General features: G+C 38.7%; 1 protein-coding gene across 8 annotated transcripts in view; it reads left to right on the top strand.

The window, feature by feature from the left end:
* COL8A1 (collagen type VIII alpha 1 chain) overlaps positions 1 to 14,575 on the top strand; it is a 226,385-nt gene that overhangs the window by 195,963 nt on the left and 15,847 nt on the right. For 3 of the 8 annotated variants that reach the window (XM_069065372.1, XM_069065370.1, XM_069065373.1), the window contains exon 3: positions 10,680 to 10,732. The exons of the other annotated variants lie outside the window; for them this stretch is intronic. The gene's annotated coding sequence lies outside the window, so the exon portion shown is untranslated. The remainder of the gene's footprint in view (positions 1 to 10,679; positions 10,733 to 14,575) is intronic. 8 annotated transcript variants of the gene reach the window in all.

Below are 14,575 nucleotides of genomic sequence, written 5' to 3'. Positions count from 1 at the left end.
CCCCTGTTCAAAAGTTAATGGGGGGATTAAATTTTGTCTAAATGTGTTTTGGAACGGGTCAGATGAATGGACTCTGCTGATTTTGGGCTACATGAGACAAGTGGGGGAAAATACACATTTTCACTGACCAAGAAATTGTCAAGATGTTTTGGGGTTTTTGTATAACTCAGAACTGCTAAAAAAAAAATACTACAAACTTGGCAGGATTGTCATCTTGACTGAAGGAGATCATGCCAACCTCGAGGCTAATCGGTTAATTATTTTCCAAGTTATGATGGTTTGAATTAATATGTTTTACACATGTGCTATAAAAGCTTTAGTATTTGAATTGCATCAAGTTATTTAAGGTTATTTAAAGCTCAGGAAAACCTTAGTTAAGATGACTGAGATTGTCTACAGTATACCAAAACAACCAGTTAGGAAGTGAAAATTTTACTTTAACAAACGGTTACCCTCCCAAAAGAAGTTTGTTTTTTTCAATGAGCTGATGGATTTGACCAGATTGTTTTTTTCAATGAGCTGATGGGTTTAACCAGATGTTTTAGAATGGTAAAGACACAGCTTGTGTAAAAGTCACCTCTTTGGCTCAGGAACTTTTCCTGTTCCATTATTTACTATAACAAATGTTGAAATGTACAGTCTACTCTTCACATATGATGCCAATGGTGGAGAGAAGGCTCACATGGAAAATTGGATTGCATACTTTATCCCCAATACTAATTTTAGATATAATTTTTTTTCAAAATCATAAGGATGAGTCTCCGACCAGAATGGTAGAAAAGAAAGATGCATTCCGGTAGAAATGGATATTAGCACTTTCCCATGCCCATCAACCCCTTTACTTCTTTCCCCTCCAGTAGTGAGTAGCATCTGAGGTAGGCTTTCTTCTTCTAGGATTCCATGTTAAGAATTAGACCATCTGGACCATGAATTTGAACCTGAACAAAACTGCAAAATCATAGCATCTCAGAGTTGGGAGGGACCTCAGAAGTAGCCTAGGACAACCCATCCACTCTACAATATCCAAAGAATTGTTCTCCTTCTGATCAGACCTCCAATGATAGAAAGATAGACTACCTTCCAAGGTCTTCTATTCCCTTTTGGGATAGTTCTAATCATTAGAAAATCTTTCCCTGAAAGCTGCCCAAAGTCTACTCTTCAAATTCCACCCATCATTTCTATTTCTATTTGGAACCAAACGGTATTAATGTATCCATTTTTTTTCTACTCTCAAGGATCTGAAGACAGATATTACATCTCCTCCCTGCATATACCAAATCTTCTCTTCTCTACTTCATCCTACTGACTGTCACATGATCTTCAATTTCTTCACCAACCTACCTGCTTCACTCTGGACATACTGCCTTTGTAAATAATCTTCTTAAAATGTGGCAGCTAGCCCTAAAAGTCATTGCAACAGAAGTTACCTGACCTAGCGTAGTTTTTTTTGTTTTGGTTTGGGTTTTTTTGCCTTTTGGAGGGCAATTGGGGTTAAGTAACTTGCCCAAGGTTACATGGCTAGTTTTTTTTGTGTGGGTGTTAAAGTGTCTAAGGCCAGAACTGAACTCAGGTTCTCCTGACTCTGGGGCCGGTTCTTTACTCACTGAGCCACCTAGCCACCCTAGAGTAGTTCTTTTGCCACCTCCATTCTGGACACTGTGGTGGCCTTCCTCATCAACCAGTTTTTTTGGCTGCCATGTCATTTTATTGACATGTGTTCAGCTTGTGGCCTGCTCTAACTGCTAGATCTGTTTCACATGAATTTTCATCTAACTATATCTCCCCTTTCCTTTACTGCTACAATTGATGTTTTTTTAATCCAAATGTAGGACATAATTTTTTTCCCTGATAACTAATTCTTCAAACCCTTCACTAAGACTAACAATGAGAAATAAGATTAGCAAATTTAAGTTTTACTTTCCCTTTCCATCTTATTTCTAAGATCCTTTAGAGCACTGAATTATCCAGAAATTAAGTAAGAAAAAAGAAAGAAGCAGGAGACCCAGGTATAATCAGCATCTGTCCCCCAAACAAAACAGCAACTCAGAGTTATCTATGCAAGTGGTATTAATGCAGTAATAAAGCTAAGATTGGCATCCCAGATTTTCTTCCAAAGCAAAGAATGTATAATTTAACACAGATACATCACACACATTCTCTGTTTTCTGCCTTAATTTGTCTTGAAAAATCTTTCTTTTAATATTTCACTAGTTAAATCCAAGCTCTGCAATTTACTAGCAAGGGCAGGTCACTTGATCTTGTTCTATCTCCATTTCTTCATCTGTAACACTGTCACACCACCTATGGCAAAGAATTGTTCTGAGGAAAGCACTGTGTGTACCATCAAAGGCTACACAGATGCAATTATTATTTTGAAATGCACATAGTATATAATCCTGTCAAAACCTGACTTCTGATCAGGTTAGACTACAAATTTTACCCAAATGGTATTCCTTAAGGTATTCAGGCCACTCTTTTTTCATCTTTATCCATAGCAAGAAAGTACAAAACATTTGAAAGTGAGAAGGTAGCCTAACTTATTTCCTCTTTCGAATTCCTTCAGCAAAATAAGTTGGCAAATACTCATGAACTATAAAATAGCTCATTTATAACATGCATTAAGAAATATTCTAAAAGAGAATCATAGAACTGGGCCTTACAGATTTTGTCCCAACTTGTGTGGTAGAATCAGAACTTTTGAGCTGGATAGGACACTAGAGATCAATTAAGATCTTAGATTTGGAGTTGGAGGGGGCCTCCTAGATTAGCTAGTCCAGTCTAAAGGCAACAAAGTAGCACTGGGTCTGGACTCAGGAAGATCTGAGTTCAAATCCAGCTTCAGACACTACTAACTGTGTGACCCTGGGCAAGTCCCTTAATCACTGCCTGCCTCAGGTTCTTCTACTACCTGTGTTTCCCCGATAATAAGACCTATCCAGAAAATAAGCCCTCCCCTTACTGTGTGAGATTCCTCTAAAATAAGCCCTCCCCCGAAAATAAGCCCTATTGAGATTGCTACTGTAGTGAAGGTGATCCCCTGCGCTACACACTACATTACGGTACCCTCTGTATGCACCATCCCCCCCTCCCCCCATGAAACGCATGCCGGCTCCGAGCTGCATCCAATCAGAGCTGCAGCAGTGAGCACGTCATCCTGTTCTTTATTGAATTCATTATTGAATAAAGGTACATTTTTTGTTCACATTTACCTGTTTATTAAAATTGCTGTCAACGTTCATTAAAATAAGCCCTCCCCTGAAAATAAGCCCTCTGGTGTTTTTCTGTCCAAAAAAATAATAAGACAGTGTCTTATTATCGGGGAAACACGGTATAAAGTAGGACCATAACAGCACCTACATCCCAGGGTTGCTGTGAGGATCAAATGAGTTAACATTTGTAAAGCACCTAGCACAGTGCCTAGCACCTAATTATTTCCTTCCTAGCCTTCATTTTACAGAAACTGAGGCCCAAAGACACATAGGCAATTAGTAACAGAGCCAGTATTCTGGACCCAAATCTAGGTCTCACTCTCCTCCAGTGAGGCAATACAGCACCCCACCCTTCAATTTTAGATTGAGGTTCAGAGAGAAGTGTCTTGCCTGGAAATTAGGTCTTTTGACTCTCTCAGTCCAATGTTCATTTTACTACATGAGAAAAACTTACTCTGTTTCAGAAGTTTCTCTTTAAGGGTTCCCACTGAACCTTTTATTGCTTAAACTATTTTGTACTTTGATGAAACTACTGTGCTTGGAGAGGCCAAAGTAAAATGAGTTAAAAACAGACTTCAAGTATGTGAATGGTTATTTCAAGGGGAAAGAAATGTTCTCCAGATGTTTTCCACCTCTTCCCAGGACAGAAAAAGAGGAAATGAGCTTAAAGTTTAGGGAGAGAGGTTTTTTGGAATTTTGGTATTAGGAAGCATATGTTAAGGTAGGGAGACATGGCAACAGGTTACCCAAGAATGCTGTGAAATATGCCCTGAGGAACTACTCCCTGGAGAGTGGGGTAAGCAATTGTCAGTCTTAAATGCCAAGATGAAAAGTTTATATTTTATTCTGGAGGCAGTGGGGAGCTACTGATGATCTCTGAGAAGGAGATGGACATGGTCTGGAATATCAGTTGGGCATCTGTGTGGGGGATGATTAGAGTAGGGAAAGAGACTGGAAACAGGGAGATCATCTAGAAGGCTATTACAATTAGGGTAATGGGGGGGGGGGCAGGGTCTGAGTAAATGGAGAAAAAAGAGAAACATGAGAATTGTGGAGAGAATAGAATTGATAATACTTGGGAAATTAGTGAATTAGAAAGATTCTGTTTGTAAGTCATCAGACCAGAAACAAACAAGTATGCTACCGATTTTGGTAGCACACTTGCTTATTTCAAAAATTCAACGAAGGGATATCATCAGATTCTAAAAACCACATACTTTTTTATCTAAATTGTTATTGAGAGCTTTTGTTTTTATTTCATCTCTATTTCCTCCTATCCAGTGAGCCATCCCTAATAGAATAGAGAGAGAGAAAAAAAGCAGTTAAGCAAAGCTAAGCAACATATTGAAATGAATGAAAAGCCTAAGAGACATTGTTTCTGGGTAATAATCAATTTATTTATTAGACTAGCAGATAATAAATTGAGGTCAGTGGTTCTCTCAGAAACCAAAGACCCTAATGGAGGCCAATTAATGTTTAGATACCCTTGGAAAAACAGGTGTCCCTGAAGGTGAAAATCAATTCTGATTGGTTAACAGTTAGTGAGAGAATTACTATTATAATGAGAGGTGAACTTTTTTTTTCCCTAATAAGGGGCTGAGAGAAATGACTTTAATCTCGTTAGAGCTCTTGGACAAAAAGATCTCAAGCCAGATCACTCCCACCCCAGGCAATTTAGACAAAGGTATCTATCTCCACCCATACCACTTAAATTGAACACCTTGGGCCAGAATTCACCTAGATTAGATTCTCTTTACCTTTTAATGAAAAGTAAACTCTCCCAGTTAGGTGGGGTCTTGCCCAAGATTCAAGAGACTGTCTTATTGTCAACCCTGTCAAGGACAGGGCTTTGAATTGAAAAATAAAAGGAGAAAAAAATAACATAAGAAAATAATCATTTTTCTCAATATCAAGCAGCTATGTTCAGTGTTCAATACCTATAGCTCTCCCCATTTGCAAAGATGGGAGAAAGTGTCATTTTTTCATCTCTTCTTCATATCCACACTTTTGTCCTTGACACTAATATTGTTATAGTCACTGTTTTCCTGGTTCTGATTACTTCATTTTGTATCAATTCACATATTTATCCATTCTCCTCTTGATTCTTCCTTTTCATCATAGAAACTGATAAGGGCCAGGTCTTTCTCCAGAAAAATTCTAGTCTGGATTATTAAATATGTGGATGCGGTTTAGGGTTGTTAGGAACTTCAAAATATCAGGATACAGGGTGGTGTCTGCCTAGAATGAATTGACACACTCAAACCTTCTTCCCCTCAAATGACTTGGTTTATTGTAACCAGCAGCAGCAGGCCAGATTCTTTGGGAGTCTTCAACTTAATGGGGGTGAGAATGATGTATATACAAAAAGGACAGTGAAAGGATCTGAATGGGATTAAGCAGTGGTAAATAGTTTGGGGTGGGCCAGATACCAGAATGAAAGGACTCCAAGTAGGCTAATTAGGTGATCTAGATGGGATTAGGGAGTGGTAACTAAACTCATAGATTGGACCACAATAGGCCCCTGCCGAAACTCCACTTAATGGCTGTATTTTGGACCCTCCTGGTTTAGAGTGAATGTCAATGGCAACTGTTTCTCTTTGGAACAGCAACCCTGAGGATTTTCCTCTCCCAGCTTGATTTTTTTTTCTTTTTCTCTAATTAAAGAGGTCATCCCTTTGAAGAGGTTACCCATAAAGAGAGTTAGGGTTGCTCTGGAGGCCCCAAAATACCAACATGCCGGGTCCTGCCGAATGAATTCGATTCAAGTCTTCTCAGCCAAAGAAAAGTAAAGTTTATTAAAAGTTCGCTTGTATTAGACACAGTAAGTCTGTGCTAGGTCATTCTATGGCACTCTCACAAACATGAAGACAGGATGGGGTCTTATATACTGAAGGTTGTGGGAGGAATCTAAGGGTGGTCTAGAGGAGGAGTTTGGGGAGGGTCTTCAGGAGGAGTTAATGAGGTCAATGAGTGATTAAGGATGGGAGGCCACCTAGAAACTACAGACAATGGTGGCTAGGCCAGTTCAAGGATGAATTGATATTTTGATAAGCTCAAGGTGGGAAGTCTAGTAACAGAGGAATGCCAAACAGAGGTTTGGGCCTAGCCACAATATAAGGCTTATTGCCTCATGCAAATGCCTCATCAAATGGGAAGATTTAATCAGAGATCAAGGGAGGTTCCCAGAACCCATACCTCATCACCTTGACTCACTTCTTAAAGTGACATATTCACTGAATGGACATTACCTCACTCTAAGTGAGAACCTGAAAAGGCCTTAACCTAAAAGGGCCAGGGTCTCTCATTGCATCCTGGGCCATCTCTAGTCGTCCTGATGAATATCTGGTTACTGGCCCCAGATGGCTCTGGAGGAGAAAGTGAGGCTGGTGGCCTTGCCCAGTCCTCCCTCATTCAAATCAAAGTCAACTGCAAGTCATGTCATCATCTCCCTGATGTCATTTCTTTGAAAATGAAGGATAAACCCAACCACAACAATATATGCAAGTAGTCTGGGGTGGTCCAAGAGTGACAGTGAAAGGAATGTCAAATAAGCTAATTAGTTGATCTAGGTAGGCTGGGGTGGGCCTTGAGCAGAGGTGGCAGTGATCTGGGCTGCTGAAATGTATGGGAAAATTTAGGGACTAGGTTGCTTTCAAAAACATGGTCCTTTCCTTTTAGGGGTCCAGGTCCCATCATCCCATCAATGTCATTTGACATTGACATCTAGAAAAGAAAGAGCCCTATTAACTCCACTATGGGTTTTTTATGAACAAGTCATATCAAACAAAACTCATTTCTAAATTGAACATGGTATGTTAGGGACATTAGACTGAGAAAAAGGAAACTTGGATTCTAGTCTTCATTTGGCCACTATCTGTTCCTCTTAGATCATCAGCCTCGTCAACTCCCAAGTTGGTTCTACCTAATTGCATACAGACCTGATTATATCTTTGGTCTTAGCATCACCTGTATATCTTCAACCTCTATGTTTGAAATGCTGAAATTACTCTCTCAGACTATAAGCATTACAATTCTCCCTCTGCTTTGTTCATTCAATAAGTTGGCCAACTAGCATTTATTAAATGCTTGCTATATGCCAGGTACTGTACTAAGCATTGTAGATATAAAAGAAAAAAAACCAGCCCCCTACTTCCAAAAAGCTTACAGTTCTAACAGAGGAGACAATAAACAAACAACTCTATACAAACAAGATGCATGTAGAATAAATTGAGGGATGGTCTCAGAGAGCCGGCACTAAGCTTAAGAAAGACTGCAAAAAGCTTCTTCAAGAAGGTGGGACTTTAGCTGAGATGTGTGAAGGAAGTCAGGGAATGTAAGAGGCAGAGAAGAGGAAGAACATACCAGACCTTGGGCACAGAAAGGGAAAATTCTCAATGTCTGGACATGGAGTATCCTGTACTGGGAGTATGGATTCTTCCTTGGTTCATCTTTGCTGTTAACCTGGAAAGTTTGGTTAAAGGAGACAAACAGTCTAGGTGATACACATTTTAGTATTTATTCCCTTAAAGCCAGATAGAGCTAGTGTATTTGTACATACAAGAAGTCAGAAGTTAAGTTCTGACTGCCTGATACAAGATTTAACAAAGATTTTATATGTTTTTGCACCATCCCAAGATGTTTGTGTCTCTCAGATTTATGATGTCCACATGAATACAGGACAAATGACAAGATAGTTGAGATCTACTTTCTCAATATGTCTCTGTCTTGCCTATCTGGGATGTATTCCCCAGAGAATTTCTGAATTTTCAAGCATCCTCTCACAAAGGGGGGGAAATACCTATTCCCTATTTTATCTGGTCTTTCAAGTTGTAGACACAGGAAAGGGCATTTTAAAGCAAAGCAAAGCAGTCTGTTTGATTAATTCAGACTTTGGATAAATTTGATATTTAATGATTATCACCACTAAGCAGTCACTCCATCATTCTCTGCTTGCCAGTCTCTCAAAGTGGCTCTGATCTTCCTTTCTTCTCTGTGAAATCTTAGCCCTATAGTTCATCAGTTCAGTTTCATACTGTCTTCTGTACTCTGTTTTGTCCTTCTGCCACTCAAACCATTCCAAACCTAGCCCTGGTTTGATCCCACCATTTAATATTATTATTATGCTTTTATTTGTGTGCTACTGAATACCTCTGGGAAAAGTCAAATAATTGTGCTAACAGGGCTAACTATTAATTTATATTCTCTAATTTCACTGCTGCATGGTAATCCTTTTATTCTTCTTCAGTTCTCTCTTAATAGAACTCCCCATAGCATCTCTTCCAAATCTCCTCTTCTTTCTTCAAGTCATCCTCCACCTCCTCCCTATCAGTCAAGGTCCTTGCCTAATATACAGAGAAAAAGAAAGCATCCATTTAAAGTTGAATCCATTCTCTCTTTCTCTTCTCCAATATCAGAGGAAGAGAAGGCCCCTCTGGCCAGAAGCAACTCATCTATTAGTGTTCTTATATTATCTCTCTTCTTATCTCCAGTAATTTGTTCCTTCTGTCACACCCTCTTGACTCTTAATTTGTGAACTTTCCATCTATGAAGACGCCTAGATATTCTCTATCCAACTTTATACTATCACCACTGTTAGACTTTAAAAACCTTCACCCAACTCTGTCTCTTCATAAACTATCATACTCTTCCTCTTCCTTCTTACCACCCACTCACTTCTCAATACTTCTTAGTCTGGCTTCTAACCACATCCCTCAACTGAAACTATTTTTTCCAAGTTTATCAGTAATCTCTTAATTGCTAAATATAATGGACCATTGGCATCCTTCTTGATCTTGTTGTAGCTTTGGACATTGTTGAGTGCCATCTCCTCTTCCATAGTATTCCCCCTTCCACAGGTTTTCACAGCACTGTGCTCCCCTAATTGTCCTCCTAGCTGTCTAACTATTCATCAGTCCCTCTCAATAGATCAGCAGACATGTTCTGCCCCCATTTGTGGTATACTCTAAACCTCTATACTGAGTTATCTTTTTGTCTTTCTCCTCTGGTACTTCCTTCTCTTTTTCCCCTTCTAACTTTCCTCCCAACTCCCTCCATGAGTTCTTAACCTTTTTTTCCTTGACCCCTGTGGCACTGTAGTAAAACCTATGGACTCCTCAGAACAATGCTTTAAATTAATAAGATAAAATACAAGGAAATGAATTATATTTGAAATAGTTATCAAAATATTTGCTTTAATTAGGAAGAAAAAGTTTGGAGGGGTGAGATTATGAGATCCATTTTGGACACATTGAAGTTTGAGGTGACTATGGAATGTCCAAATGGAGCTGTCCAGCTCCTTTTGGTGATGTGCAACTATGGCTCAGGAGAGAAATTGCTGTATTTTTAGATTTGGGGCCAATCTGCATAGAAATGTTAATTAAATCCATGGGAGCTGATGAGATCAACAAGAAAGAGTTGTTCCTAGCTCTGTTCATTCTTGGATTTAAATCTCAAGCTGCTCTTTACTCCCTGTGTGCTTTTGAACAAGTGACATCATCTTTCAGGGCTTTTGTATTCTCATCTATAAAATGAGAGATTGGATGACCTCTAAATTCCCTTCCAAATATAAAATTCTATGGTACTACTGGACTTGTGGATCTGGTGAGCCTTTTAAACACAGTATATCTTTTAGTTGAGTATTTGACAAATATTTTTTCTGGACAAGATGGACAAATATGTGCTGAATGATAACTAGAACAGTTAAACAGCTGGTTAAATGACTCTACCTAATAAATGTTGACATGAATATATGGCTACCTAGGAAAAGTCATGCTTTATGATCTTGCTTTGTTCAATATTTTTTAATCAATAACTTGGATAAAAACACAGAAGATATACTTATCAAATTTTCAGGTAACATGTCAGAAGTATATCTACTATGCTACATAATAGAATAGAGATTTAAAATGATCTCTATAGTCTATAATAGTGAGTTGAAACCTTCCAGATGAGATTTAGCAAGAACAAATAGAAATATCCACATTTAGGTTCAAAAAAATTAAAGGAGTTGTGTCAGTGTAGGTTGAATGAAACCTAGCCAATAACTGTTCCCATAGAAAAGTCCCAGAGATTTTGGTTGATCATAAGCTTAATAGGACTTATTTTTAGTGAAACATTGCTTAAAAAAAAACACAATCTAGTATTTGTTTAACATGTATGTATATATGTACATATCTAGTTGTTGGTTTGTAATCTCCACATCAGGGAAACAAAAATTCCATTGTGATTTACACTGATTAGATTGCAGATTTGAGTATTTCAACCATTTCTGAATGCCACACTTAAAAAAAAGAACATTAATAAGCTGAATCACATTCCAACTAGGAAAGCCAGGGCAGTGACAGGTAAGGAAAAATATGACATATAAGGAATCTGCAGAAGAGAGAATTTAGGGAGAGACAATACCTGCTTTCATATATTTGAAGAACTGCCATATTAGGGGGGAAATTATTTATTTTGTATTCCTTTCAGGTACAGAAGAACTTGGTTAGAATGTTGGATAGAGTCCTGGACCTGGAGTTAAGGTCAGAGTTCAAATCTGGCTTCAGACACTAGCTGTGTGATGCTGGGCAAATGTAATGGTAATAGGAATTTGAAGATCTCCCCTGCCCCTTAATAGGCCAAAGGTAATCACATGGAATCTGTGGTGGGAAGAGTTTGCTGAAGAGTAGAACAGAGCCCACAGGAAACTGGGAGTAAGAGCAGGTAGCAGGGAGGGAGAAGAGAAGACACAGGCAAGGAGACAATGTTTTACTTCTGTCTTCTATATGGAAAGTCTGTTATATTTTGCCATTCAGAACTGTGCTGTCATATTCATAGTCACCATTGGTTACTTTGAACATTTCATTGGTGCTACAGCAAATCACTTAACATCTATCTCTGCCTCATCTGTGAAATGGGGAGATTAATACCACCTATATCCCAGGGTTGGGTTGTTGTGTGAATAAAAAAGAAGTAATATAGGTTAAAGCACTGTGTGGGGTGAAAAACGCCATTCAAAATTGAATCAAGAAAATGGAGGTTTCTCAGGATAAAAACAGGAAATTTTTATTCTCTTTTCCCATGGGAAGAGGGTGGTGCTCTCCATGGAGGATCAGGGAGAGGAGGCATGTTACAGAAGACAGAACAAGAATGAATACCCTAACAAAGTCAAACCCTTTCCCTCCTCCCCCCCCCCCCCCTTTCCCTTCCCCATTGTTATGAGCATTAGGCCGTTTACGGGTTTTCAACCTCCCCCCTTTCCGGCAATTGCCAGGTCACGGCATGAGCTGTACCCCCCCCCCCTTGTCCCTTCTCCCATTGGCTGGGAGGCAGACAGGGAACCAGGGTATTGTTCATGTCCTTATTTGGCAAATGCCGGCAAGGGTGGAGGTTGAAAATCCCTAAAGGGCCTAATGCTGATAAGGGTGTAGCAAACAAGGGTGGAGGTGGAAAGACTCCTGAAGAGGCCTAATGCTGATGTGGCAGTAGTAAAGAAGCAGGAAAGAAGGAGGAAGGGGGAAGGCAAAACTCTGGCTTGCTCCCACAAGAAAACTTATGGCACTTTGCAAAATGCCAAATCAGTTGACATACATTAAATGCCTATGATGTAACAGGTACTGTGCTAAGCTATAGATAGATAGGTAGGTAGATAGAGATAAAAAGAGATACACATATGATATATACATGTATGCAATACATAACACATATATACATATGTGCATTATATTATGTATATGCATATGTTCTGTTGTAGGCTATAAGCATTTTATAAGCCTTAAAATGCTTCATGGATATAGGTTACAGGCATTATGTATGGAAAAGGATCCATTTGCAGTTAAGTAGTTAAAAAAACATCAGAGCAATTTGAAACCACAAAGATTGGTGCTCTTTGTTTAGGCAGTCCGGATGCATAACTATTTAGCCAAGTAGGAACTAAAGGGTTTTCAACACTCAAAACCATAGTTCATGAGCCCTTACTACTGTGTTTATATTCACCAGTCAAATCTGCAAGCACATTAGTTCAAAACAAAATCCCTTTTACAAAACAACATAGCAAATAAATGAATAAGGAAATATCTCCCGAGATACATATGAGCAAATTCTCCTGTAAGTGAGGGCATAGGAGACATTCAGAAAAAAGTCATGCCCAAGGAACACACACTAAGAAGATATACACAGAGACACACATGACCAGGGGATTTTCACAAAGAGGACTGTAGCCAGAACTCATTTTGCCAGGGCAATCGTACCCAGGGCACACATATAGGGAATGTATGTGAGCAGCGCATGTATAATTCCACAGCAATTTACTCCTCTGATATTACAGAGCTGCTGATACTCTCTGGTTACATCACATTCTACTCTCTGAGGGTCATGTCTCAACTTCCTGGCATTTAACCTGTTTGCCTCTGTTTCTCAGTTGTAAAATGGAGATAATAATAATGTTTGCCTTGAAGGGTTGTTGTGAGTGTCAAATGAAATTTTGTTTTAAAAAAAGCCCTTAGTACAGAACCTAGCACATAGTAAACTTTATAGGAATGCTTATTCGCTCCCTTCCCCCCTGCTGGGTGCATTTTTTCTGAGTGGGGGATCTTTGTCCTAGTCATCCTATCTTTTCTCTACTGGGCATTTTTTGTGGTTCCTACCAGGCTCTAGCTGCCAAGGTGCTCTCTACTGACATCTCCTGGATATAAGCTCTTCATTTTCCAAGACCATCTGCTGGTTCTGCCAGTATCTGCTAAGATAGGATAACCAGAAAACATCTCTCTGACAGTCAGCCTGAGCCGCATAGTTACTGCTGATGTGACTCACAACATCTAAGTAAAGGCAGGTTAAAAAAAAACACCCCTTGGCTCATATTAAGTCTATTCTTTTGATTACCTGTTTGGTCTTAAGCAATCATCTAAATTAGAGTTTAAAATGCTTTGACTTTAAAAAATGCCTTCCTTTGTAAACTCTTATTAAAATTCTGCATACCCAAAATGCAATTCAAGGACTCTGATCCCCCTTCTCCTCCCCCTCCCCCAAGAAACCCAGAAGCTGTGTAACAGCCGGAGATATGAAGCTCACTTAGCATCCAATTAAACAAGAACTAAGATAAAGAGGCAAGGTTCTGATCCTGGCCCCTGTTACTGCTTTGATTATGTTTATCTGTCACCAACAAAGCCCATTTCACATACCTGGTGATGCCATTTATTTCCTTGTGCTGTATTAACACTATTAACCCTCCAATGGTATTATTTCTCAATCTCCTTTTTCCTTCAGGGCATTTCCCTTCAATGGATCAGATCATTTGTCCTCATGTGTAAACAGGGAAAAGGCAGCAGGAACACTGCTATATATTTCCTAAAAACCCAAGATAAACTTTATTACCTGGAATCATTACTCTGTTAAAGCCTAGAAATTATATTATTCTTTACCTCGACCAAAGTTTAAAATTACAGTATAAGAATTTTTCCACTTAATATACTAGAAAACTTCTAAAGTCATTTTGTGTCATCCTTTCCTGATGATCATATTACATAATGTTGTAAGTTACCCCTATCTATGTCATATCCTCCTACTAGACTATAAACTTTGTCAGGGCAGGGACATGTTTTAACAAACACTGAGTCTCTCCTAGTGAAGAAAACAATTATTTGAATGTGGTATGTGTATAACACGGAGAGATAGGTAATTTAGTGGATAGACTATCTGCCCTGGAGTAAGGAGGATGTGAATTTGCCTCGGTTTCTTCATCTGTAAAATAAGCTGGAGAAGGAAGTGACAAACTACTCCAGTATCTTTGCCAAGAAAAACCCAAATGGGGTAATGGAGAGTCAAACACAGCTGAAACAACTCAACAACAACAACAAAAATGTGTGTAACTAATATATTTGGAATTTTGAACAAATGAACACATTTAAATTTTAACATGAATTTGTGTTAAATTAATTATATTATTCCATGAAAATTTGGGGATCCTAGATGTAATAAATACATTCTTGAGTCTGTGGAAATGAAAAAAAAATCATGAAATAAAATATCAAAAGAAAACAGAGTCCTGATACAAGTAAAATAATATAGAAACACTAAAAATAATTTTTTTAAAAACTGTTTAAAATAATGTAATATACTCAAAATAAGTACTAGTAAGGAAGGGAAAGGAATAAGCATTTATTAAATGCCTACTATGTGCCAGGTACTACACTAAATGTTTTACAAATACTATCACATTTGATCCTCACAACAAAGCTGGGAGGTAGGTGCTATAATGAGCCCTGTTTTACAGTTGAGGAAACTGAAGCAGACAAAGGTCAAGGGACTTGCCCAGGGTCACACAGCTAGTCATGTCTGACTCTTTGTGACCTCATTTGGGGTTTTCTTGGCAAAGGTACTGGAGTGAT

This window comes from Petaurus breviceps, unplaced genomic scaffold (assembly GCF_028583685.1).
Source record: "Petaurus breviceps papuanus isolate PSGF00001 unplaced genomic scaffold, PetGlider_PUasm1.0 90683, whole genome shotgun sequence".
Classification (NCBI taxonomy): Eukaryota; Metazoa; Chordata; class Mammalia; order Diprotodontia; family Petauridae; genus Petaurus; species Petaurus breviceps.
Note: the sequence above shows the minus strand (reverse complement) of the source record. Positions and strands in the feature narration are given on the sequence as shown.